Source organism: Sus scrofa, chromosome 15 (assembly GCF_054392235.1).
Source record: "Sus scrofa isolate SSC_HxYL_T2T_F1_AM1 chromosome 15, Sscrofa_HxYL_maternal_Yorkshire_Landrace_v2.0, whole genome shotgun sequence".
Lineage (NCBI taxonomy): Eukaryota > Metazoa > Chordata > Mammalia > Artiodactyla > Suidae > Sus > Sus scrofa.
The window spans coordinates 80,076,027-80,100,087 of NC_139397.1; the positions used below are offsets into that span (position 1 = coordinate 80,076,027).

The window sequence follows — 24,061 nt, forward strand, 5'->3', positions numbered from 1 at the left end:
ACTTGTCTGCCCGCTTTATCAGTAGGTGTGAAACAAGCTCAGGCCCAAGTGTGATTGGGGTCAATCATTAGCAGATACCTATGAAAAAAGAAAAAAGGAAGACTAACCATATAAATGTTCCTCATGAACAAAAGTTTAGGAGACTTTGAAAAGAAAAAAGTGTGAGAGAATTGAATCATCATAGGCCTACTAAAGTCAGAAATCTGCCATATTAGCCAGAACGATATCTGCATTAAAACAGCAATTTATCATAAAATAATTTAGCTCAATACAATGGATCCAGAAGAATTTTTTTCCTTTTGTTTAAAAAAAATATCCATCAGTTATTCAAGTTTAAAAGTCATTGGATTGGAGAGAGGGATATTTATGTGGCTGTCCGTGCTAGCTGGCCATTTGTACATAATAGGATTGAGAGTATCATACACAAAAATGCTAGAGGTCGTAAAGCTATAAAGTGAAAGATTTCCCCACTTCTATTCATGCAGTGGTAGAGGCTGAAATTAATTTCTTCAAGCATAGGGAATTGGGTAAAGAAGTGAAGAACCGAAGTCACGCTCCCCTTTAAAGTCTTCAGAAAAGTGAAACACTTTTTAAAATGACATAAAGAGAGCTTTCCAAAGAAATATAGCCAAAGGCTTTCAAGAATAAAATAGATATTGTCACAAAAGCATTTAAGGGAGAGCACAGACAGATAAAAACCAAGGTGAAGACACTGGGGCAGAAATAGTGAAATCAAAGAACAGATGAAACAGAATGGAGATGATGAGAGCAGAAAAAGGTCACAGAAGAACAAAAACACTCCTCCGAAAGCTAAAGGAGAGAGAGGATTGCCACAAGATTAAAATGGAGAGAATAAAGCACTGAAAGAAAACCTAGAGGTAATGGAAGGGTTTAACCAAACTTATCAAGTGCAGGGAAAGATTGAGTGATGAGCTGGACTGTGGGCTGATGAAGAAACAAGCAACCTGACAGCGGACATCATGGGTCAAGTGGCTCTAAGTGAGCTGTATTTTTAAACAAGGAAAGACTCCCAGTTCTGGCTGATATCCTGCTTAGTTCTACCAAGCTTTTAAGAACAGGGCCACCCGCACTTTTCCACTTGAGAGGAAGGTGAAGTGACCTATACAGTGAAACAAGGAGCTAGTGATCATTTAAAAAGGAAAGCAGATGTTGGAAACTAGACACCACTAGCTTTTCTAAGGACAGAATAGGGGGCTTTTGTAGGAATTTTTTTATAACATAGCAGACTACTCAACAAAGTAATAAACGAAAATTTTTGGAATTCCCACTGTGATGCAGTAGGTTGGGAATCTGACTGCAGCAGCTCAGGTTTGTGGAGGCTGTGTAGGCTCAAGTTTGGTCCCTGGCTAGAAGCAGTGGGTTAAAATGATCTGATGTTGCTGCAGCTGCATTGTAGATCAAAGCTGTGACTCAGACTCAATCCCTGGCCCAGAAACTTCCATATGCCATGAGTACAGGCATTAAAAAAAAAAAAAAAAAAAAAAAGAATTGTGTCTTGGCTATGTGTCTATGGACTGGCTGCTTCACTTCTCTTCATTGTAGCCCTGAAACACACTAAAAGAAGGAGCTGGGTGGGATAAATCAGCCTTTCTGTATTGTGCTAAAATGAAGCCCCAGGAGTTCATGTTGTGGCTAAGCAGGTAATGAACCTGACTAATCTCTATCAGGACACAGGTTTGATCCCTGGCATCGATCAGTGTGTTAAGGATCTAGCATTGCTGTGAGCTGTGGTATAGGTGGAAGACACAGCTCGGATCCGATGCTGCTGTGGCTGTGACGTAGGCCAGTAGCTGTACCTCTAGCCTGGGAACTTCCATATTCCATTGGTGGGGCCATAAAAATAAATGAATGAATGAATGAAGCCCCAATATTTGCACATCTTCTGATTTTTTTTTTTTCCAAAGCAACCTGACACACATTTTGGGATGAAATCTGATTTTTATAAATTGGTTCAACTTTTTTTTTTTTTTTTTTGGAGGTGTGGGGGAAGAAGGTAATAATAAGGAAAAATGAGCAGGAAGCAAGATGTAAAGATAAAAAAAGCTTCAAGTAAAGCCCAGCTTTAGTTTCTACAGGTGGTATTATTCTATTAGGTAGTTACCAAAAGCCAAGACTGATAAAATAAAATACTAGGGCATGAAAATGAGCAGAAAGAGGGAATTCTGATATTGATGACATGAGCAGGTAAGGAGACTAGGCCCATGAGGATTTTACTTCAAGGTCTGGAGAATGTAAAACAGTATCTATCCTAGGGACCTTCCATTGTATCTAATCCAATATTTACAGCAACCCATTTCACAGATGCTGAATGGGTTGTTTAGAGGGGTTAAGACCCAAAACACTCCTTCCTCTGGGTCTTTTGCTTTTCCTTTGGCGTGGAAATCTTTCCCTACTCTTTTTTTTGCCAAGATATTAATTGCAATATTGTTCATAATATTAAACAACCAACAAATGACAGTATAATTCCACTTCTAGATATATATATAGAAGTGGATCATTATATATCTATAAATATATATGCATATATTTATCTCCCAAAATAAAAGCATATCCTCACAAAAACTTGTACACAAATGTTCATAGCAGCATTGTTCATAATAAGAAAAAAATTGGAAACAACCCAAATGTCTACCACCCACTAATGCAGAGTAAAATAAATAAGACATAGTATATCCATACAATGGAACATTATTTGGTAAATGCAGTATTGCTATATTCTACAACATGAGTGAATCTTGAAAACATTATGCTTAGTGAAAGAAGCCCATCACAAAGGACCACACATTGTATAATTCCATTTATATGGCATACCCAGAATAGGCAAACCTATAGACACAGAAAGTAGATTAAGGTTACCTACATCTGGGGGTGGAGAGAGTTAGGGGTAGGAGCTAAAGTGTAAAGGATTTCTTCTCTTTTTCTTTTTTCCTTTTTCTGCTGCACCCCTGGCACATGGAAGTTCCCAGGCCAGGGATAAAAATCAAAGCCGCATCTTTGACCTATGACACAGTCGTGGCAACATCGGATCCTTAACTCACCGTGCTGGGCCTGGGGTCAAACAAGTAATGCCAGAGGAACAAGCAGGAGCATTAACCCACTGCACCACAGTGGGAACTCCCTGGGATTCCTTTGTGGAATAATGAAAATATTCTATAATTTATTATATTAATGGTCCCACAACTCTGAAAATAATTAAAACCATTGAGTTGTACACTTAAGTAGGGGAGTTGTATAAATATAAAAATTATCTCAAAAACTCTTACCAAACAAAAGTAAAAGAAATATTTATTTTGAAACATCAGTTATGTGTCATGAAACACATAAAGAAGGTCATAAGGGTTGGTGCTGTTTTTATATTCTATCTCCCTCACCAACTAAAGCTTGGGCCCTATCCCCAGGCTTGCACTGTCACTATTGGACCCTGGCTCTGCCCCCAGCCTTTGACTATTCAGGGCAGCTGAGAGGCTATTCTTGGGACTTGGACTAGAGCTAGATGCAGTAACAGGTGGCAGGCATCACATATGCATTTCATTTATAGTATCTCACTTCCACGACAGCCCTTCAAGAAGGGTATTATTATCATTCCCCTTGGAAGAAAAAGGAAATATTTATGAGATACATCATTATTAAGGAAAGAAGCTAGTGTGTGTTGCAGAGGCAAGGTGCAAATGTATTTGGCCTGATGGCTTCACCAGGACTTTTAACTACAGATCTCGGGGGTGGGCTAGTTGCTAAGAGTAGGATACCATATTCCACACACTGCTAATGAGATTGTGAATTAGTGCCCGTCTCCTGGAGGATAATTTGGCAGGATGTATCAAAGTCATTAAAAAATGGTATATTTTTTGATCCACCAACTCCACTGTTAGAAATTTATAGAAATCATTGGACAAGTGGACAAAAATATATACATAAACATAAAGATTTTCATCAAGGTGTTGTATACACAGTAATAGGCAAAAGCTCCACCTTTTTAAAAGAAAAATTTGTATTTCCGCCCACAGAGGATTGGTCAAGTTATATCACAACACATCCCTCTGCCACTGGTGGCCAAACTCAGGAAGTGCATGTGGAATGCTTCTGAAATAATTTTTTGAATATTAAAAAAAATCGACTCACATATGAGAGAGATCATATGGTATTTGTCTTTCTCTGATTTATTTCACTTAACATAATGCTCTCAATGTCCATCCATGTTGTCACAAATGGCAAGTTTCCACTTCTTTTTATGGCTAAATAATATTTCATTGTATATATAGGTATAGGTACAGATATAGATATCTACATATCTACATAGATAGATAGATAGATAGATAGATAGATAGATAGATAGATAGATAGATAGATAGATAGATAAGAATTTCTTTATTCATTCATCCATTGATGAACACTTAGTTTGTTTCCATAGCTTGACCATTGTGACTAGTAGTATAGGACATGGGGGTACTTATGTCTTTTCAAGTTAGTGTTTTTGCTCTCTTCAGATAAATATTCAGAAGTAGAACTTCTGCATTGTGCTGTAACTCCATTTTTAATTTTTCTAAGAACTTCCATACTGTGTCTCCATTAGTCACTGCACCAATTTACATTCCCACCAGCAGCGCACAAGTGTTCCCTTCTCTCCACATCCTTGCCAAGGCTCGTTACTTCTTTTTTTGGTGATAGCCATTCTAACAGATATGAAATGATATCTCATTGCAATTTTGGTTTGCACTTGCCCAAAGATTAAAGATATTGGGCATCTTGGAGTTCCCTGGTGGCCTAGTGGTTAGGATTTAGCACTTTCACTGCTGTGGCCTAGGTTCAGTCTCTGGTCTGAGAATTGAGATCCCACATCAAGCTGTACACCATGGCCAAAAAAAAAAAAAAAAAAAAAAAAAAAAGATATTGGGTATCTTTCTGTGTATATGTTGGAAAATGTTATTCAGATCTTCTGCCCATTTTTTTAATCTTTTTTTTTTTTTGCTATTAAGTTATATGAGTTGTTTTATATTTTGGATATTGAACTTATCAGATGTATAATTTGCAATTTTTCCCATTCATTATGTTGTCTTTTTATTTTATTGATGGTTTCCTTGCTGTGCAGGATCTTTTTAATTTGATGTGGTCCAACTTATTTTTGGCTTTTGTTGCTTTTACTTTAAATGTTAAGTTCAAAAAATTATCACTAAGATCCATGCAAAGAACTGTGTATGGGGAGTTCCTATTGTGGTGCAGTGGAAAAGAATCTGACTAGGATCAGTGAGGATACGGGTTTGATCCCTGGCCTCGCTCAGTGGGTTGGGGATCTGGCATTGCCATGAGCTGTGGTGTGGGTTGCAGACGTGGCTCAGACTCCGTGTTTCTGCGATGGTGGCATAGGCCAGTAGCTGCAGCTCCAACTCGACCCCTGGCCTGGGAACTTCTATATGCCATGGGTGTGGCCCTAAAAAAGAAATAAAAACAAAAACAAAACAAAACAAAAAAAAAAAACCTCTTTTTTTCTAGGAGTTTTATGGTTTTAGGTCTTATGTTCAAGTTTTTAATTCATTTTGAGTTAATTTTGTGTATGGTATAATATAGTGGTCCACCTTCATTCCTTTACATGTGGCTGTCCATATTATCCCAACACAATTTCTTGAAGAGACTATCCTTTCCCCATTGTATGTTCTTAGCTCCTTCATCATAAATTAATTGACCAAATATGCATGGGTTTATTTCTGGCCTCTCTATTCTGTTCCATTGATCTACATGTCTATTTTCATGCCAATACCGTACTGTTTTAATTTTAATTTAAGACTTACTGTGACTTTGAAATAGAGTTTGAAGTCAAGAGACTGTGATGCCTCCAGTTCTCTTATTCTTTTTCTTGTCTAATTGCTCTATCTAGGACTTCCAACAGTATATCGAATAAAAGTGGTGAGAATAGGCATGTTTCTATTTTTCCTGATATTAGAGGAAAAGCTTTCAGCTTTTCACTTGAGTATGATGTTAACTGTGGGCTTGTTATATGTATAATTTACTATGTTAAGCTTTGTTTCCTCTATATCCACTTTGTTGAGAGATTTTATCACAAATCAATATTGAATTTTGTTAAATGCTTTTTCTACCTCTATTGAAATGATCCTTTTTTCCCTTCCTTTTGTTAACGTGGTATATCACATCAATTGATTTGCAGCTGTCGATCCAGACTGCACTCCTAGAATAAATCTCAATCATAGTGTACAATTCTGTTAATGGATTGCTGAATTTGGTTTGCTAATATTTGGTGAGAATTTCGGCATCTGTTCATCAGGGATATTGGCCTATAGTTTTCTTTTCTTGTGGCATCCTTTTCTGGTTATGGTATCAGGATAATGCAGCCTCATAAAATGAATTTGGAAGAATTTCCTCCTTTTCTGTTTTTTGAGAGAGTTTGAGAAGAATTTTTATTAATCTTTGAATGTTAGATAAAGTTCAGCAGTAAAGCTCTATGGTCCTGGACTTTTGTTTGTTGGGAGGTTTTTGATTACTGATTCAATCTCCTTACTAATCAGTCTATTTAGATTTTCTTTCTTCATGATTCAATCTTAGTTAAGGTGTATGTTTTTAGGAACTTTTCCATTTCTTCTAAGTTGTCCAATTTGTTGTCATGTAATTGTTCATAGAGTCTCTTACGATCCTTTGTAATTCTGTGGTACAAATTCAGTTGTAATAGTCCTGCTTTCATTTCTGATTTTATTTATTTGAGTCTTCTCTCTTTTTTTCTTGGTGAGTCTAGCTAAAAATTTGTCAATTTTGTTTATCTTTTCAAAGAGCAAGACTTTACTTTCATTGATTTTTCTATTTTTTTATAGTGTCCATTTATTTCTGTTCTAGTCTTTGATATTTCCTTTCTTCTACTAAGTTTAGGTTTCATTTATTTATTTACTCAGAAAATAAGCACAACCTTGATACTTGGCTATGAGTTAAATTCAATATGCTTGCATTTACATTTCACAGCTGACTAGAAAAGTCAACTTCTAGGATTGTCAAAAGTTAAATTCAAAATACATAGACACTTTCGTAAAAGTTCTGACCAATTTTAGAGTTTCCATTGTGGCTCAGTGGTTAATGAACCTGACTAGTATCCATGAGGACTCAGGTTTGATTTCTGACCTTGCTCAGTGGGTTAAGGATCTGGCATTGCCGTGAGTTGTGGTATAGGTCACAGACGCATCTCAGATCCCACATTGCTGTGGCGGTAGCGTAGGCTAATAGCTACAGCTCCAATTTGACCCCTAGCCTGGGAACCTTCTTATGCCACAGGTGCAGCCCTAAAATAGAAAAAAAGACCAAAAAAAAAAGTTTTGACCAATTTTGATCATCAAGAAACAGTAAAACTTCAAATATTTTTCTTGAAAGAACACTGAGAAGATGGATCACCCATCGTTTACTCACAGTTTCATTATTCCTCTTTTAAATGCTTCACTCTGGGAATTTTTGGATAATATTTGTTTTGTCTTCCCACTCTTCATTATACATGGCTACAGCACAGAACTTGGAAGGGATTAAGTTTGTAAAAGAAATTTTCTAAAATGTTGAAGTGTTGTGACAAAAAAAAATACTTTTCATTCCGTCTTCAGTGAAATTCATTGCAGCTCAACAGACATTTATTGGGCCTTGTGAAAAACACTGAGCTTTAAAAACTAGACAAGGCATTGGTACTGGCCTCAAAATACTTACAATTAATATCTCTTTCATGTGGAAACTACTATGCTATGCAAGCAGGCACAAAATGCTACAGGAGCACAAAAGAAGGACACTCTGTCTCATTACAGAAAATGAGCTGAGTCATAAGATGATTAAAAGCTGACCATAAAAAAAAGGATGAGGGTAGCAGGAGTGAAAGTCATGAAGTTCCATGAAGACCTGAGGGTAGGTGAGGAAATGATAAACAGCTCAGTGTCATTAGAGTTTAAGTAGAGAAACAGCAGAAGATATATCTGGAAATGGGAGATTCTTGTATAGTCTGCCAAGAAGCTGGGACTTGACTCAGGGTGGTTGTTAAAGAAAGGGGCATTGACATGTTTGCCTTTTCAAAGGTTCATGTTCATCCTGACTTTGATGCAGAAAATGATTTAGGGGAAAGGATCAATCTATAATCAAAGAGATGTAGGAATGGAGAGAAGAGGCGTATTTGAAAAAGTTTGGGCAACAAACTCTGCACAGTTTGTTGGTTATTGGTTGCGGGTGGGAGGAGGCCAAAAAGACCCATGGGTTCTGACTTGTGTGACCCAGGGAATGTGATTCCATTCAATGAAACAGGGAAACAGGAGGAGGGGGGCGTGATGATGGGTTCTGTCTGGGCCTGTTGAATGGAGGTTAGCAGGCAGATAATTATGACTGATGATCAGAGAAGAGTTCGGGTATTAGAGATACAGATTGGGGCATTGCATCAGGTTCTCAAGGCTGCTGTAACAATTTGCCACAAAGTTAGTGGCTTTAGTGGCCAAAAAAAATACGAATTTATCTCTTACAGTTTTGGAAGTCAGAGGTCTAAAATTAGTCTCACTGGGCTAAAGTCAAGGTGTCAGCAGGGCTGGGGGCTCTAGGAGAGAATCTTTTCTTTGCCTTTTCCTGCTTCTAGAGGCCACCCGTATTTCTTGGCTGGTGGTCCCTCCTCCATTCAAAGCTACCAATCTAGCATCTTATTGTTATCACATTACTTTCTTCTACTGTATTCAAGTCTCCCCTTGCTTCTCTCTTAGAAGGACACTTGTGATCACATTATAGACAATCCAGGGTAATCTTTGCAGTTCAAGATCCTTAACTTAATCATATCTGTGAAGTCTCTTTTGCCAAAAAAGGTAACATTCACAGGTTCCAAAGGTTAGGATATACTTGGGGCCATTATTCAGCCAACTACATGTGTTATTGGCATTAAGTTCATGAGAGTACATACAGTCAATGAGATGGCTGCGTATGGAGAGAAGAATATTAGATCAAAAAGCAAAGCACTGGGAACATCAAAGTCAAGGGAGTGAGTATTGGAAGAAGGAACCCAAAGGAGATGGAAAAGGTAGTGTGCCCAAGAAAGGGAGTATCAGGAAAGAGCTGGTGTCAGGGAGGCAGAGAGTGGTGAGTAACAGGGAGGAGGGCATTGGCAAGAGCTGCAGATGAAGTTGAGTAAACTATCAGGAGGTCCCTTGGCCTCTTTCCATCAGTGGAGTACAGGGATAGAAAACAGATGGCAGGAGTTCCCATTGTGGCTCAGCGTTAACAAATCCAGCTAGTACCCATGAGGATGCAGGTTCGATACCTGGCCTCACTCAGTGGGTTAAGAATCCAGTGTTGCCATGAGCTGTGGTATAAGTTACAAAAGTGGCTCGGATCTGGCATTGGCTGTGGCTGTGATGTAGGCCGGTAGCTGCAGCTCTGATTCGACCCCCAACCTAGGAACTTCCATATGTCACAGGTTGGCCATAAAAATCAAGAAAGAAAGAACGAAAGAACGAATGAATGAAAGAAAGAAAGAAAAAAGAAAACAGATTATAGTGGAAAGCAGTAATGAGTGATAAGGAAGAATGCCCCCCACCCCCACCTTCCAACAAGTTGGCCAGAAAGAGAAAAAAAGATGTGATAGCAGCTGTAAAGCAATGCAGATTCAATGGAAGTTATTTTATTCTGCTTGGTTTCTAAAAAGATGTGAGGCTGGAGCTTGCTTTGCTTTCCAGCATGGGTTAGACAAAAAGAACCCATAGATGGAAGAGGGTAAATATTTGTTCAAAAGAGGGAATACTTGATAGAATGAGGTCCCCAAATAGGCTGATAGATATGAACTCCAAGTGTACAGATAAGCAAAATTTGAAATAGGCCCAATCCTTTGATTCAGCTTCTAGGACTTTATCTTACAAAAAAGCTTATGAAAGTGCTTACATAGGAGAAAAAAAAATGTACAAGATTCTTCAAAGGCAGAAGATGGACAAGTGTGTTCAAGGTAAGCTTGCTTATAACAAGGAAAATATGAAACAACTTACTTGTCTATCAGCAAAGCATTAGTTAAGCTCTGTAGTTAAGAATAGCTTTAAAATCTCAGAGTGGAAAAAGTTTCTCTGTATGATAGGATTTACAGACATCATAAAGGGAAGTATTACAGAGTTGATAGCAAAGCATAGTTTCTATAGATCCCATAAACAAGTAAAGGCAGAAAAAAAATAAAACCCACCATTTCTATTCTATGTAAAATATAAAAGAATTTGTTCCAATGCATTTTTAAATGACAACCTAACACAAAAATAGTCTAAAAGCTATAAACTACCATTTCATAGAAGACAAAAATCAAACAACTAATAAATATATATATTTTAACTATCAATCTCATTAGAAATGGAAAATACATAGTGAGAGTCCATCATTTTGTCCATAAGATCAAAGATCAACAAAAACTTGCTTTTTTTTTTTTTTTTTTTTTTTTCCTTTTTAGGGCTGCATCTGTGGCATATGGAATTTTCCAAGCTGGGGGTCAAAGCAGAGCTGCAGCTGCCAGCCTACACCACAGCCACAGGCACACCAGGTCTGAGCCATGTCTGCGACCTATACCACAGCTCATGGCAATGCCAGATCCTTAACCCACTGAGAAAGGTCAGGGATCAAACCTTAATCCTCATGGATACTAGTCGGGTTCGTTACAGCTGAGCCACAGTGGGAATTCCAAAGTTGCTATCTTGCATTGTTAAGCTTATAGAAAAAAAGATACTCTCAAATAGGGGTTGATGGAATTTAAATAATACAAGTTTTATAGGGTAATTTGGAAGTATTTATCAAAGTGTTTAATGTACCAGACTCTTATTAATTCCACTTCTAAGAATCTACCTTATAGAAATACCTCTACACATATACAAGAAATTATGAACAAGTATATGTTTTACTGGTTCATACTTTTTTTACTTGCCTGGAATGGTGAAAATTTGGACATGACCTAAATATTCAATAAGAGAAGAACAGTTAAATACACTTGGTAACGAGGGTGTAATGGAATACTGGGAAGCTATTTAAAAGGAAGAATTAGATCTAAATGTAGTAAATTATATGGAAGTAGGTTTATAATATTTAGGTAAACAAGCAAAAAAGAAATAGCTGGAGTTCCCATTGTGGAGCAGCAGAAACGAACCCGACTAGTATCCATGAGGATGCAGTTTGACCCCTGGCCTTTCTCAGTGGGTTAAGGATCCCCATATTGCCATGAGTTGCAGTGTAGTTCAAAGACGTAGCTTGGTTCTGGCCTTGCTGTGGCTGTGATATAGGCCGGCAGCTACAGCTCTGATTAGACCCCTAGCCTGGGAACTTCCATAAACTGTTGGTTCAGCCCTAAAAAGCCAAAAAAAAAAAAAAAAAAAAATGAAAGAAAGAAGGAAAAGAAAAAAAAAGAGAAAGAAATGGCTAAATTCCAGTTATAGTATGATCCCATTTTTGGAAATAAAACCCCATTTCTATGTACTAGACAAAATTAGGGCTTAATAGGAGTTCCCATTCATGGCACAGTGGAAACGAATCCATCTAGGAACCATGAGGTTGCAAGCTTGATCCCTGGCCTTGCTCGGTGGGTTAAGGATCCGGCGTTGCCGTGAGCTGTGGTGTAGGTCACAGACGCGGCTGGGATCTGATGTGGCTGTGGCTGTGGTATAGGCTGGCAACTGTAGCTCCAATTTGACCCTTAGCCTGGGAACCTCTATATGCCACAAGTGCAGCCCTAAAAAGCAAAAATAAAACAAAATAAAATAAAAAATACATCAACGTGGATGAATCTCAGATGCATTATGCTAAATGAGAGAAGCCACACACAAAAGGCTGCTCAGTGTGTATTCTATTTATATGATACTCTGGAAAAATCAAAACAACATGAATAGAAAACAGATCAGTGTTTGCCAAGGCTGGGTGTTGGGAAGAAAGTCACTATCAAGGGGCACAAGAAAAGATTTTTTTTTTTCTGGTGATAGAAACGTTCCATATCTCAACTATGGTGATGGTTCCAAAACTATATGCATTTGTACACTGCAAAAGGTGAATTTCACTGCCTGTAAATTATACTGCAGTAAATCTGACTGTTTTCAAAGTTCATAAAGATTCCCAGCAAGCTGTTAATAATAGTTACCCCTGGAGGATGGGAGTTGGGGAGTATTGGAAGGGAAGAGTCCTTCACTTTTTACACTTCTGTATAATTTAGATTATTTTTGGAGAGCATGTGTAACTTTTGGAATTTTTGAAAAGATTTTAATAAACATAGCATACTCAAACAGTGAAATACTATACAGCCATTAGAAGCAGATTTACATGTACTAAAGCATTCACGATCACTATTAAGTGGAGGAACACAAATTACACAAAAATATACTATCTTTGTTTTGGAAAAATTCAATACAATTTTGTGCATACATGTATGTTTAGGTATATATGAGGATGTGTGTGTGTGTTCACGCGTGTGCACGTGCCAGAAGGATTTCTTCCAAATATATAATAGTAATTTAACTGTATTTACTTTTGAGGAGTAATGTGGGTTTGCAGAGGGGATTTACTTTCATTTTTAACTTTGGTGGAATGGTTATGAAGGTATAACATTTCTGAAGTAGTGAAAAAGAAATACATCTGTAAAATAGCATAGCCGTAGGGGTTGCTTTGTCTAAAAGAAGGACTCCATTCTCTGAGAGTAGCCGCAAGATCTGGACAGTTATAGAAAATTTTGTGGGTTGAACAGTAGGTAGAAGAGTCAGTACTCTGGGTCTAATTTTGTCAATAAAATAGGTCATCTGGGGAGAGTGTAGGGAAATGAGTGTTGGGGAAGGTAGGGAGTTTAAGAAAGGTGCCAAGATCTGGAATAACTTTTAAGAGGTATGAGTGGGAAGGACATTGAGAACAAATGAAAAGTATTTTCAAGGGTGGAGATTCAGACACGCTCAGGAGCTGGGCCATGGGGTGAATGTGGGAGGGGGGCCAAGAAGGGCCTTCAGCAAACCGGGTGGGAGTGGGGGAGTGGAGGATTATCCAAAATGGGTCCCAGTAACCATCTCAGCCTAGCATCACCAAAACCACAAGAGAAGGCAGAAACACAAATTTTAAATGAAATCATCCAATCGAAAATATTGGCAACTAGTCACATGTTGCTTTAAATGCTGTCCAGACCAAACAAAACCTGACAGCCCATGGCTCTGGGGTGTTCATAAGTGTGTGTATGTAATTTTTTGTTCCCCTAGTTTTTAGAGCTCAACGTCTTTTAACTCAGCTCGTTTCAGGAGAAGGTGAGATACAGTTCAGAACAACGACAAAAATTATTGCTTAGTCATGATGTTCAAAAGAGACCTTTTAAAAAAACATAACAGAAACAATAGTTTGTTGTTGTTGTTGTTGTTTGGTTGCACCTGAGGCAGGGAGAAGTTCCCAGGCCAGGGATCAAACCTGTGCCACTGCAGTGGCAACACCTTATCCTTAACCCACTGAGCCACAAGAGAACCCACAAGAGAACTCTCAGAAAAAATAGTTTGAAATTCAAACTTTTATTGCCAAGAGCCAGATTCTTGAGAATGAAAGGGGTTTTCTGTGTAAATATCTAGAACAGGAGCCTGGCTCTCAAAGCCCATAGGATGGATTCTGCAATATAGAATAGCAGTTTTCTCTCAAGGACAGAGTTTGAGCCCCTGGTTGGCAGGAACAATAGGAGATGAGAGGAGGAGTATTAGACAGGAGAGTGAGTCCTAAACCCCCAGCTAGGTGGTCTCGCAGGGGAGGGTGCACTCAGGATCTATCTCCTTCCTGAACCCTGGGAAGGGGGCAGCTTCTTCCAAGCTCCTTGGCAGCACTTGGCAGCTGCATTTGCATAGTAGCCACAAGAGGCTAAATCCAGAAGGAAAGAAGGACTGAGTTAGCCTCTCTGTTGGAAGAGATGGAGAAGATGATGGAGAGGGCTGGCCTCAAAGCCCAGGGTCCCCGTGGTAGGGGATGGAACGGCCCTGTAGCTGAGGGCTTCAGGTGGACTGTCAAGTGCCAGCCGACCTCAGTGCAGTCTGCATGGCCTGTGGGAGCTGAGGTGGTCTCTGACCCCAGCTCATTTGTGACAAGCAGTAAGAACAAGCATTTCTGTGATTCTGAGGCACACTAAATGCTGGATTGAACTAATGTTGGATTTTGCCTGGCTGAGCAATGGAGGAATGAGTGTGCAGTGGAGATGAGGGTATTTGTAAAAGAATGACTCCAGTGACCTGACAAAATTCATACTTGAGGTACCAGCTTTGCAGGGGCACACAAAAATGAAAATAAAAGTTTAAGAATATTATATTCTCCCCTCCACTTCCTACCTGCTCTCCAAAAGAAACAAAAACATTAGTCACCATGAGAAACAAATCAGAAATTGGATTTCTTTATACTTTTTGAATTACATCTAGGAAAAGGACACTGTAGTTTTTTCAGCACCTGATTTTCAGGCGCATAACTGTGTGACCATATCTGGATGAGCTAAGGAACAGAAGGTGCTGACAACAAGAAAATAAAAGGCTCAAGGGTTCCAGGTCCTCACAGGTCAAAGAACTGGCATGTTAGGAGGAGGCTGTAAGGAAGGGTGTGGTCAGAGCCCCCTGAGAGCAGGCTCTGGGCTATGGCCATGGAGGGGGGTGGCTAAGTGGAGCCAGCGAAGGGAACAGGTGGCTCAAAAGGTCACCAGGATAAAAAGGGCTGTAGGACTGAAGTTCCTGTTGTGGTGCAACAGAAATGAATCTGACTAGTAACCATGAGGTTTCAGGTTTGATCCCTGGCCTCCCTCAGTGGGTTAAGGATCCGGCGTTGCCATGAGCTGTGGTGCAGGTTGCAGATGCAGCTCAGGTCCTGCATTGCTGTGGCTGTAGTGTAGGCTGGCAGCTGTAGCTCTAATTTGCCCCCCAGCCTGGGAACCTCCATATGCTGCAAGTGTGGCCCTAAAAAAAAAAAAAAAAAGCAAAAAACAAGGGTTGTAGGATGGAGAAGAGGACCACGAATCAGATGCCAATCTGTGTAAGCCAGGAAATATCCCAATGCCAAGCAGATGCCAGAGGCAGTCCACTCACTGACTATAACATGCCAGCCACACATTTCCATAACCAGACCTTCATCTAATGCAGCCCCAAAGGCAAGTTATATTGAGTGATAGGTTTACACAGAATACTAATAAAACTATGCATTGATTGATAACCTTGATTATGTTCCTCACATTTGCCAGATTTTAGCAAAATTAGGATCTGTATGTACAAGATTAACTCTTTAATTGTACTGCTTACTTAGGTTCCTATTAAACACAGATATAAACGTCACTTTTCCAATTTCAGTTGACATAAAGGAAACAGGTTACCTTCTAAAAACTGTTTTTAAACAGTTAAGGTGGGCCCAAGCTGCCAGGGAAGACTGTTCTGTGCACTTTTACTTGACATTCAAAATGAGGTAGCAGAGGTGTTCCTGCTGTGGAGCAGTGGGTTAAGGATCTGAGAGGGCTGAGGATCTGAGAGGGTTAAGGATTGGTGTTGCTGCAGCTGCAGCATAGGTCAGAGCTGCAGCTCAGATTCAATCCCTGGCCCAGGAACTTCCATATGCCATGGGTGCAGCCAAAAAAAAGGAGGTGGCAGAGAAAGATTTATATTAAGTTTAGATGCTTCTCTTTTTTTCCCTACATCTCCAGGGAAAAATCACTACCCGGGGATGATTTTTTAAGCTTGTTTTCATTTTCCCTGTGCCAGACTAAGTACTCCTGAGAGAAAACAGACCTTTTTGGGGAATCCAGTCTCAGTACCATGATAGCATTCTGAATGGATTAACCTTTTTCCCACTGAGATGGATAGAAAGCAAACCATAAGAGAACTTGTTGACTCCTAGTTAATCTTTAGTTTTACATGCATTAGGCTGTCTTTTCTCCTTAATGGTTTAAGTATCTGATACTAAGCTTTCTTGTCAAATAAACTCAAAGTCTGGCTTTATTCTATCTCGAAGTTTAAAGCTAAATATTTATCTCTGGTTTGAAGAAAGAAGAGAAAGTCACATTGGTTGTGCTAGAATGCATTTCTGCACACAGCATCAGAAACAGTGCAAGATGGTGACACAAATATTGCCACTTTAAATGCTCAGATCTGTCAAGTAAATTAGATCCATTTTGTCTTCCCAACAATGTTCACTTAATTTTCTCTGTTTTTTATTTGGCTTTGCTAATCAAGACCTCTGTAAGGTCTGAGGCTGTATTGGATCTAATCTAGGAATGTGTAGCATTAGGACAGTCCTTCTGAAAATGAAAGCAAGCAGTTTTATATCCTTGATGTGATGGAATAAGTGCTCAAATATTCATGAAGATAGAGAGGAGATACTTCAGAAAATATAACATGTGATATAAAAATCCAGGGAGTTCCCATTGTGTCAGCGGGTTACCAACCCCATTAGTATCCATGAAGATGTGGATTTGATTCCTGGCCTCGCTGAGTAGGTTAAGGATCTGGCATTGCCATGAGAAGTAGTGTAGGTTGCAGATGCAGATGCAGCTCAGATCTCAAGTTGCTGTTGGCATAGACCAGTAGACCAGTAGCTACAGCTCTGATTCGAACCCTAGTCTGGGGTATAATAATATTTACATACATATATGTATTTATTTAATATGGACTCTTGTCTGAATATTTCACACAGCACAGCAATTTGCTCACAGAGTCTGGAGGGAGATAATGCCAGATTTGCTTTCCTATGTCCTTGGAATCTTCAAAAGTGGTAGAGAGGGATGTGTTGCAGACTGGAGACTCTTTTTTTCCCCCTTTTAGGGTAGGACATGTGGCATATGGAGGTTCTCAGGCTAGGGGTCAAATCGGAGCCACACGCCACAGCCACAGCAACGCAGGATCTGAGCTGCGTCTGTAACCTACACCACAGCTCACAGCAACACTGGATCCTTAACCCACTGAGTAAGGTCAGGGATTGAACCCCCAATCTCATGGTTACTAGTCGGATTCGTTTCTGCTGGGTCACAATGGGAACTCCCACCTTTACATCTTGAAATCTTAAATTAATGGCCTCAGCAAAGTCCCTTTTGCCTGGTAGGGTAGCTTGCTCATAGCTTTCAGGGGTTAGAATGAGGTCATTGTTCAGCCTGCCATACCAGGACCATCCATGTTTCCTCAGACCTGAAACTGAGCCCATCTTCCGTCACCACAGCAGGTTGCACCGGGGCCAGGGCTCAGGAACCCCCCACAGCCCTCCCATCTTCTGCTAGACCCTCCCCCATTCTGCAACGTACTTTTGCTGTCATTGGTCCAAGCCACTAGGAAGAGTTGAGCCATGGAGAAGAGCTCTCTAGTCTGTGCCAAAAACAAAATCATTTCAACCCAAGTGAAACGGATACAGTGAATGAGCATGAATTATGATAGAATCCAAAAGTACTTCTATTTTTGGCCTTGCACTCTCTCGTAAAGATTTGTTCAGGGAAGAGCTGATCCCACTCCCATGAGTGTGTCTCAATGAGGGTGGAGGACAACTTTAGACTATGTAGCATTCCAGGCCCTTGCCTTCTAAATACCAGTAGCTCCCTCCCCACTAAGCACTGTGACAGTTAAAACACACTCCCACCCATTTCCTCATGATCCCTGGGAAGGTGGGATTGGATGCAACCTCAGCAGGCCCAGTGACTCATCTATTCACCCTCAGGGCCTTAGGGAACAACTGTCTTATGGTGCCTTTAGGTTACCCTCAGTCTCTCTTCAATAATGAGGATGCCTGATCAATACAGAGGTGACAATTTTGATGGATTTAGGGCTGCTGCTGGAGAAATCTGCCATAGTGGCAGGGATTGTATTCAACTCTCCCTTATGGCCCACCCCCCACCCCACCCCAGGGCCCAGCTTGCTAACTGGAGTGGGGAAGGATTGGGGACCCGGGGTCAGAGAAGTTTCCAAGATTCTGGCTTGATCATGGCTGACTTTTCCTTTTGGGGGTGTTTGTGGGAACTGCTCCTCTATTCTGCGAATGGGACCTCCACTTGGAATGTCGCATCTATGGCATCTTGGTACATAGTTGACACTTTCATCTTAACAGCTTATTGTGCGAATTCCCGTGATTAAGGAACCCAACTAGGATCCATAAGGATTCGGGTTCCATCCCTGGCCTCGCTCAGTGGGTTAAGGATCCAGCGTTGCCGTGAGCTGTGGTGTATGTCGCAGATGTGGTTCAGATCCCGAGTTGCTGTGGCTGTGGTGTAGGCTGGCAGCTACAGCTCCGTTTTGACCCCAGCCTGGGAACTTCTATATGCTGCAGGTGCGGCCCTAAAAAGACAAAAACAAAAACCAAAGCAAAACCAAAAGTACCCCATCTTATTGTGGGTAAGAAATTAAGAGGACCCTTTCAAAACAAATCATTTAGTGCTGATTGTTCATTGGCTAGAGAATCTCCAGGTCTCTGAGTTTCCACAATATTGTAAAGCACCTATAATTATTTTTTTCTTTTTACTTTTTGGCCTCAGTGTGTAGTGGCTTGATGTGGGATCTCAGCTCCCAGACCAAAGATTGGACCCAGAACACAGGGCAGAGTCCTAACCACTAGACCATCAGGGAACTTCTCATAGAATTCATTTTTATCAGTAAACTTTTCAAGCTAAATTTTCAAGATAATATTCAGTATGCCTTCTGTCTGGAAGAGTGTTTAGGAAATCTTTTTTTCTTCCCATTAAAATGCTATTCTTCTCTCTTCTATTGAATCTTGAAGCTCTTATTTCTTCTGCTTTATATTCTAGTCCCTTCAAATGGGGGGTTGGGGACTCACCAGTAATTTCTCACTATTTTTTTTCTTTTAAGGAAAATCTGGAACACAGAGGAGTGACTGACTCAAATATGATGAAAATATAATGGCGTTTTTCATTGTAATAACTACTGCATGTAGCACTTCCCAGCTACAAAGTGTCCGCACGTACGTTTTCTCCTTTGATCCTTACCAGGCAAGGGTGAGGTAAGTCCTATTTTACAAATGAAATAAGTGAAGTCCAGACAGAAAAGGAAAGGAAACTAACACTTAGTAGGTAATTTATATGCTAGGTTTTTTAAAAATTTTTTGATTAATTAAAAAAATATATTTATGGCCACACCTGTGACATATGGAATTTCCCAGGCTAGGGGTCAAATCGGAGCTACAGCCACTGGCCTATATCACAGCCACAGCAACACCAGATCCAGGCCACATCTGTGACCTACGCTGCAACTGTGACAACACTGGATCCTTAACCCACTGAGCAAGACCTGGGATCAAACCCACAGGCTCACAGAAATGACATTGTATTCTTAACCCACTAAGCTGCAATGGGAACTCCATTTTTTTAAATACATTTAATTAATTATAATACATTTATTATCTCATTCAATGTCTATAGTGAATATACAGGGTAGGTATTACTATCATCCCCAGAAAACTGAGGCTCAGAAAGATTAAGTAACCCAAAGTCACACAGCCAGTACAATTGACTTTTTGCCATACCATGTTTTAATCTGCTCTCTTGAACTAGAACTTGATCAGTTACCCATAAAATGCCTTGATATTCACCCAAACCAGAAAAAGGGAAAGAAAAAAAAAAAAGGTGTAGGGGTGTTTTTGCCCATCTGTTTTATTGGATTCTAAAGCCAGCAGAAAGCCAGATGGCCAAAAAGAGTAGACTTTTATGGTTCCCAACTTTGGCATTTAAGAGTGAATGAAAAGGACCATGAATTTGAGGAAATAGCAGTGCAAAGCATCCCACATCTTTGTAAAATGATTACTTTGGGACCAATCAAGCCAAGATAAACACTGAATCATTTCCAGTGAGACAAACCCAGTCCCCACTCTACGTTGCTCATGGGACTGGCAATCGAAGGTTAAATTTTGGAGCACCCTGTAAACATTTCCAGGACCTCCTTTGCCCTTTGTCAACTGTATATTAAACAGCTTCCTCAGCCCACAGAGCTCCTTCTTTTGCCAACCTCCTGCCAGGCAGGGCATTCTGCCCATGATTCTTCTCTTTACCTGTTCCCTCCCTTTGTTGCAAAGTTCTGTCCTACCCTGAGTACTCAAGCTTTCCTGAATCCTTCGTCTCCTGAAGCTTTATAGCTCTTGCTGACTCTTCTACCCAGTGTAGCACTTCATAATGCATGGTGTTTCTTGTTGCTATTATGTATGTTCAAATATTGCCACAATCAAGCCTTTATAAATCATTGAGTTGTGGCGAAGAGCTGTGTAATATAAGTTCAGATGGTGATGTTTTACTGGACACAGGGGATTCTTAAGACAACAAAGAGCATAAATATTTAGCAGTGGGGATGTGGCTGCCTATATAACAGTACCCTCCATTGGAAAGTCTTGCTAGGACTGGACAGAGGGCCCTACCTAAGAGGATGAGGAGGCTATTAGATGAAATAATGGGGGAGAATTAAGAAAAGGACAAGGCAAGCCTCAAAACTGAATGGCTCCCAGGAGGAGACATTTGTTCTCTGGACTCTCTGCCCTCACTTCAAAGCAATTTTATGATGCCAGTAATTCTACAGTTGGTCAGTATAATGAACTTCTTACCTTTAGAGTAATCGATGACAGAGTAAAGCACCTTGGGATCATGGTAAGAACACATCCGTGGTATTTAGCATCAAAGGGGATAAAGTAGACTGTGGGTTTACAAAAGCAGGTCTGCACTGTCCAGGGATGGAGTTCACTGCTGCCTGAGGAAGGCTGTTACAGAGTGTCAGAAAAAAGGCTCAGATGTCCAGCCTTCAATGATGGGGGGGTTTGTGGGGTGTTTGTTTTGTTTCTTTTTGTTTGTTTGTTTCTTTGTTGTGGGGTTTTTTGGCCACTTCCACAGCATGCAGAAGTTCCAAAGCAAGGAATCGAACCCACACTGCAGCAATGACCTGAGCCACAGTAGTGACAATGACAGATCCTTAACCACTAGACCATCAGAGAACTCATCAATAAGATTTTGGGTTTGTTTGTTTTAATGATTTTTATTTTTTTCCAAATTTTTCCAAATTTATTTTTTTCCAAATTTAAAGTGTTCTGTCAACTTTCTACTGTACAGCAAGGTGAACCAGTCACACACATATATATATACATTCTTTCTTTCTTTGGTTTTTTGGGTTTTTTTTTTTTTGAACTTATAACAGTCCCTTTTTTGATAACTCTCTTGGATTTAAACCCACTTTCCATATCATATTACATCCAGGTCAATTCTACAAGCTTCTTATGCTTCCAACTTCCAATGTTGTTTTGCATTCTCCTCTTTTAGGTTTTGCTTCGTAACTCTGTAAAATTTTTCCACTCTGTAAGTTTGATGTGTACAACATTATATTTCTACTTCTGTATACCCTACAATGTGCTCACCACCAAAAATTTACTTTCCCTTTATCACCATACAGTTAATCCTTCACCTTTTAGGGTCTATCTGAACTGAGCATCTGTTGTTTCCTGGTAACTCTGCACTCTCATGGCTCAGATTCTCTTTCAAGTCTCTGTTTCTGCTGCTGCCTCTCTTTACTTCTCTTGGCTTCTGATTGTTCCTACCTCCCACTCTTACCCCGAGAATGAATAAGATTTGGTGAGTTAGTTAGCATCCTGTTTGGCACCCTGTTCGGCACCCTGTTCATCTGATTTTTCATGTCAGGCCACCTCGGAAGCCTCTGCTCTCCTCGTGTATAACACAGAGTCGCCTTTGTCAGGACCCTGTTTCTTTTCTTTTCCACTTTTATTGAGCTTTGATTAATATACAACACTGTGTAAATTTGTATATGGCACAATGACTTGACTTACGTACTTTGTGGAATGATTACCACAATCAGTGTAGTTCACATTCATCATCTCATAGAGATACTAAAGGAAAGGAAGGAAGGAAAAAAATTATATATTTTCTCCTCATGATGAGAACTCTTAATTTACTCTCTTAACAACTTTCAAATATACCATGTTTCAAATATACCAAATATACCATGCAGCAGTGTTAACTATAGTCATCATCATCATGCTGTACATTACATCCCAGGACTTATTCATCTTATATTTGGGAGTTTGTACCTTTTGACCACCTTTGTCCATGGTTACCACTTCTGGTAACCACAAATCTGATCTCTTTTCCTATGAGGTTTTTTTTTTTTTTTTTTGGTTTGTTTAAATATATATATGCACACACACACACACACACATATATATATATATATATTTTTACTCTTAAACATCTCCTTAATTCCTCCACCCCCAATCCCTGATAACCACCATTCTACTCTCTGTTCTGACAAGTTCAGTGTTTTTATGTTCTATTATATAAGTGAAATCATGCAGTATTTGTTTTTCTCTGACTTATTTCACTTGGTATAATGCCTTCAGGTTTCATCCATGTTGTTGCGAATGGCAGGATTTCCATTTTTTATGGTTGAATAATATTCCATTATCTTATTGTGAGATATATATAGATAGATAGATAGTCTCATGACTTCTTTATCAGTCATCTGTTGATGGCCACTTAGTTGTTCCCACATCTGGGCTATTGTAAATAATGCTGCTATGCACACAGGAGTGGAGATTTCTTTTTGACATAGTGTTTTTGTCAGAACCTTATTTCTGTATGGCCAGATTGGCAAGGTCTCATGACATACTTCATGGCAACTTGGATGGAAGGCAGGTTCTCAAGGGGCTGTGGATGGTGGGCACTTAGAGGTTCCAGAGCCAGTCACTGCAACAGCCACATTCTACCACATGCAGTGTACCCCCAACACCCTGCCCAAGTTTATACAGCTCTAGCTCTAGTTTTGGAGCACATATCACTGCAGCGGGAAAGAACCAAGTGCATGAGTTTTACATCCATAAGACTGACAGGGTCACAGTGTTATCACAATGTATGGTTAAATAGGAGTTCCCGTCGTGGTTCAGCAGTTAACAAATCTGACAGCATCCATGAGGACTCAGGTTCTATCCCTGGCCTTGCTCAGTGGGTTAAGGATCTGGCTTTGCTGTGAGCTGTAGGTCACAGATGCAGCTCGGATTCCCTGTTGCTGTGGCTATGGTGTAGGCCAGCAGCTGCAGATGCAATTTGACCCCTAGCCTGGGAACCTCCATATGCCGCAGGCGAGGCCCTAAAAAGACAAAAAGACAAAAAGCCAAAAAGCCAAAAAAAAAAAAAAAATGTTGCTGGAAGCCAGAGGGCTCTATTCCAATATACACAGCTATAAGGAAAGAGTCTCATTAAGTGAATCACTTGAGTTTAATTCCGTTGAGGAATCATTTATCAGACCCAGTATTATGCTAAGCTGGAGGCTACCCAATGAGGGACTCTTTTCAAGTGCTCAGCTGAAAGGTGTCCTCAGCTAGTAATGCTAATGCTGCTATACGTGCCCAAAGACTGAGGGGTCAGTAGATGACCTCAGCCTCTGGGGATCAGCCGACTCCCTGGCCCTCTGCCTGTTCCTAGGGCAGTTGGCGACAACCTTAGAGCTGACTCTGATATGTTCTGCTGGTATCCAGCCATGACCAGATTAAAGCACTTCTCCTCCTCTGGCTGTCTTCTCTGCTTTGCACCCCAAAATGCCTGGTCTGTCCTGCTTTTCTTGGAATTAGAGGCTGTCGGTTTCCCTGGAAGGGATAGAGACATTCCTTGTTTACCTGTGGGAGTTGGGGTGGGGGGACCTTCACTACAGGCCTCCCCTGTTCTGAGCCTTCCCCACTGTTTTAAATGTCAGCTTCAGAAGCTCTGCTGCCTCAGGAGTGGGAGGAAGCACAGCCTGTGTATGAAGGAACAGATGGCTGCAGGGAGTGGGGTCCAAGCCACTCTTCACTGCCCTGCCTGGCTTGTCCTGGCAAGTTCACTTATGAGCACAGCCTGGGTATTGCACCAGCCCCCTCCTCTCTCTCCCTCTGCCTTCCATCCTCCACTGAAGCCACTGTTCTGCTCAGCAAGGAGTCCTTGTCACACTCTGCTTCACAGCCTTTGTGGATTTTGTAGGCTATAGGGTAAAATGCCAACTTCTTAGCTCAGCCCATTCTCCACTAATCACAGAGTGCTCCTGTCATGGACCCTCCCGTCACTCCTAAAGTTATTATACCTGCAGCTACTCTCTAGGCTCTA

The 24,061-nt window shown here is 40.3% G+C and overlaps 1 protein-coding gene and 1 long non-coding RNA gene across 5 annotated transcripts in view; both read left to right on the top strand.

The window, feature by feature from the left end:
* The window catches only part of LOC146395936 (uncharacterized), a 1,175,949-nt gene that overhangs the window by 446,332 nt on the left and 705,556 nt on the right, over positions 1-24,061 (top strand). The window lies entirely within an intron of this gene.
* DAPL1 (death associated protein like 1) overlaps positions 1-24,061 on the top strand; it is a 933,549-nt gene that overhangs the window by 30,256 nt on the left and 879,232 nt on the right. For 3 of the 4 annotated variants that reach the window (XR_014828735.1, XR_014828736.1, XR_014828734.1), the window contains exon 4: positions 18,792-18,942. The gene's annotated coding sequence lies outside the window, so the exon portion shown is untranslated. Of the gene's footprint in view, positions 1-18,791; positions 22,872-24,061 lie in introns of all 4 variants that reach the window. The other variant, XR_014828737.1, reaches the window with a different exon arrangement.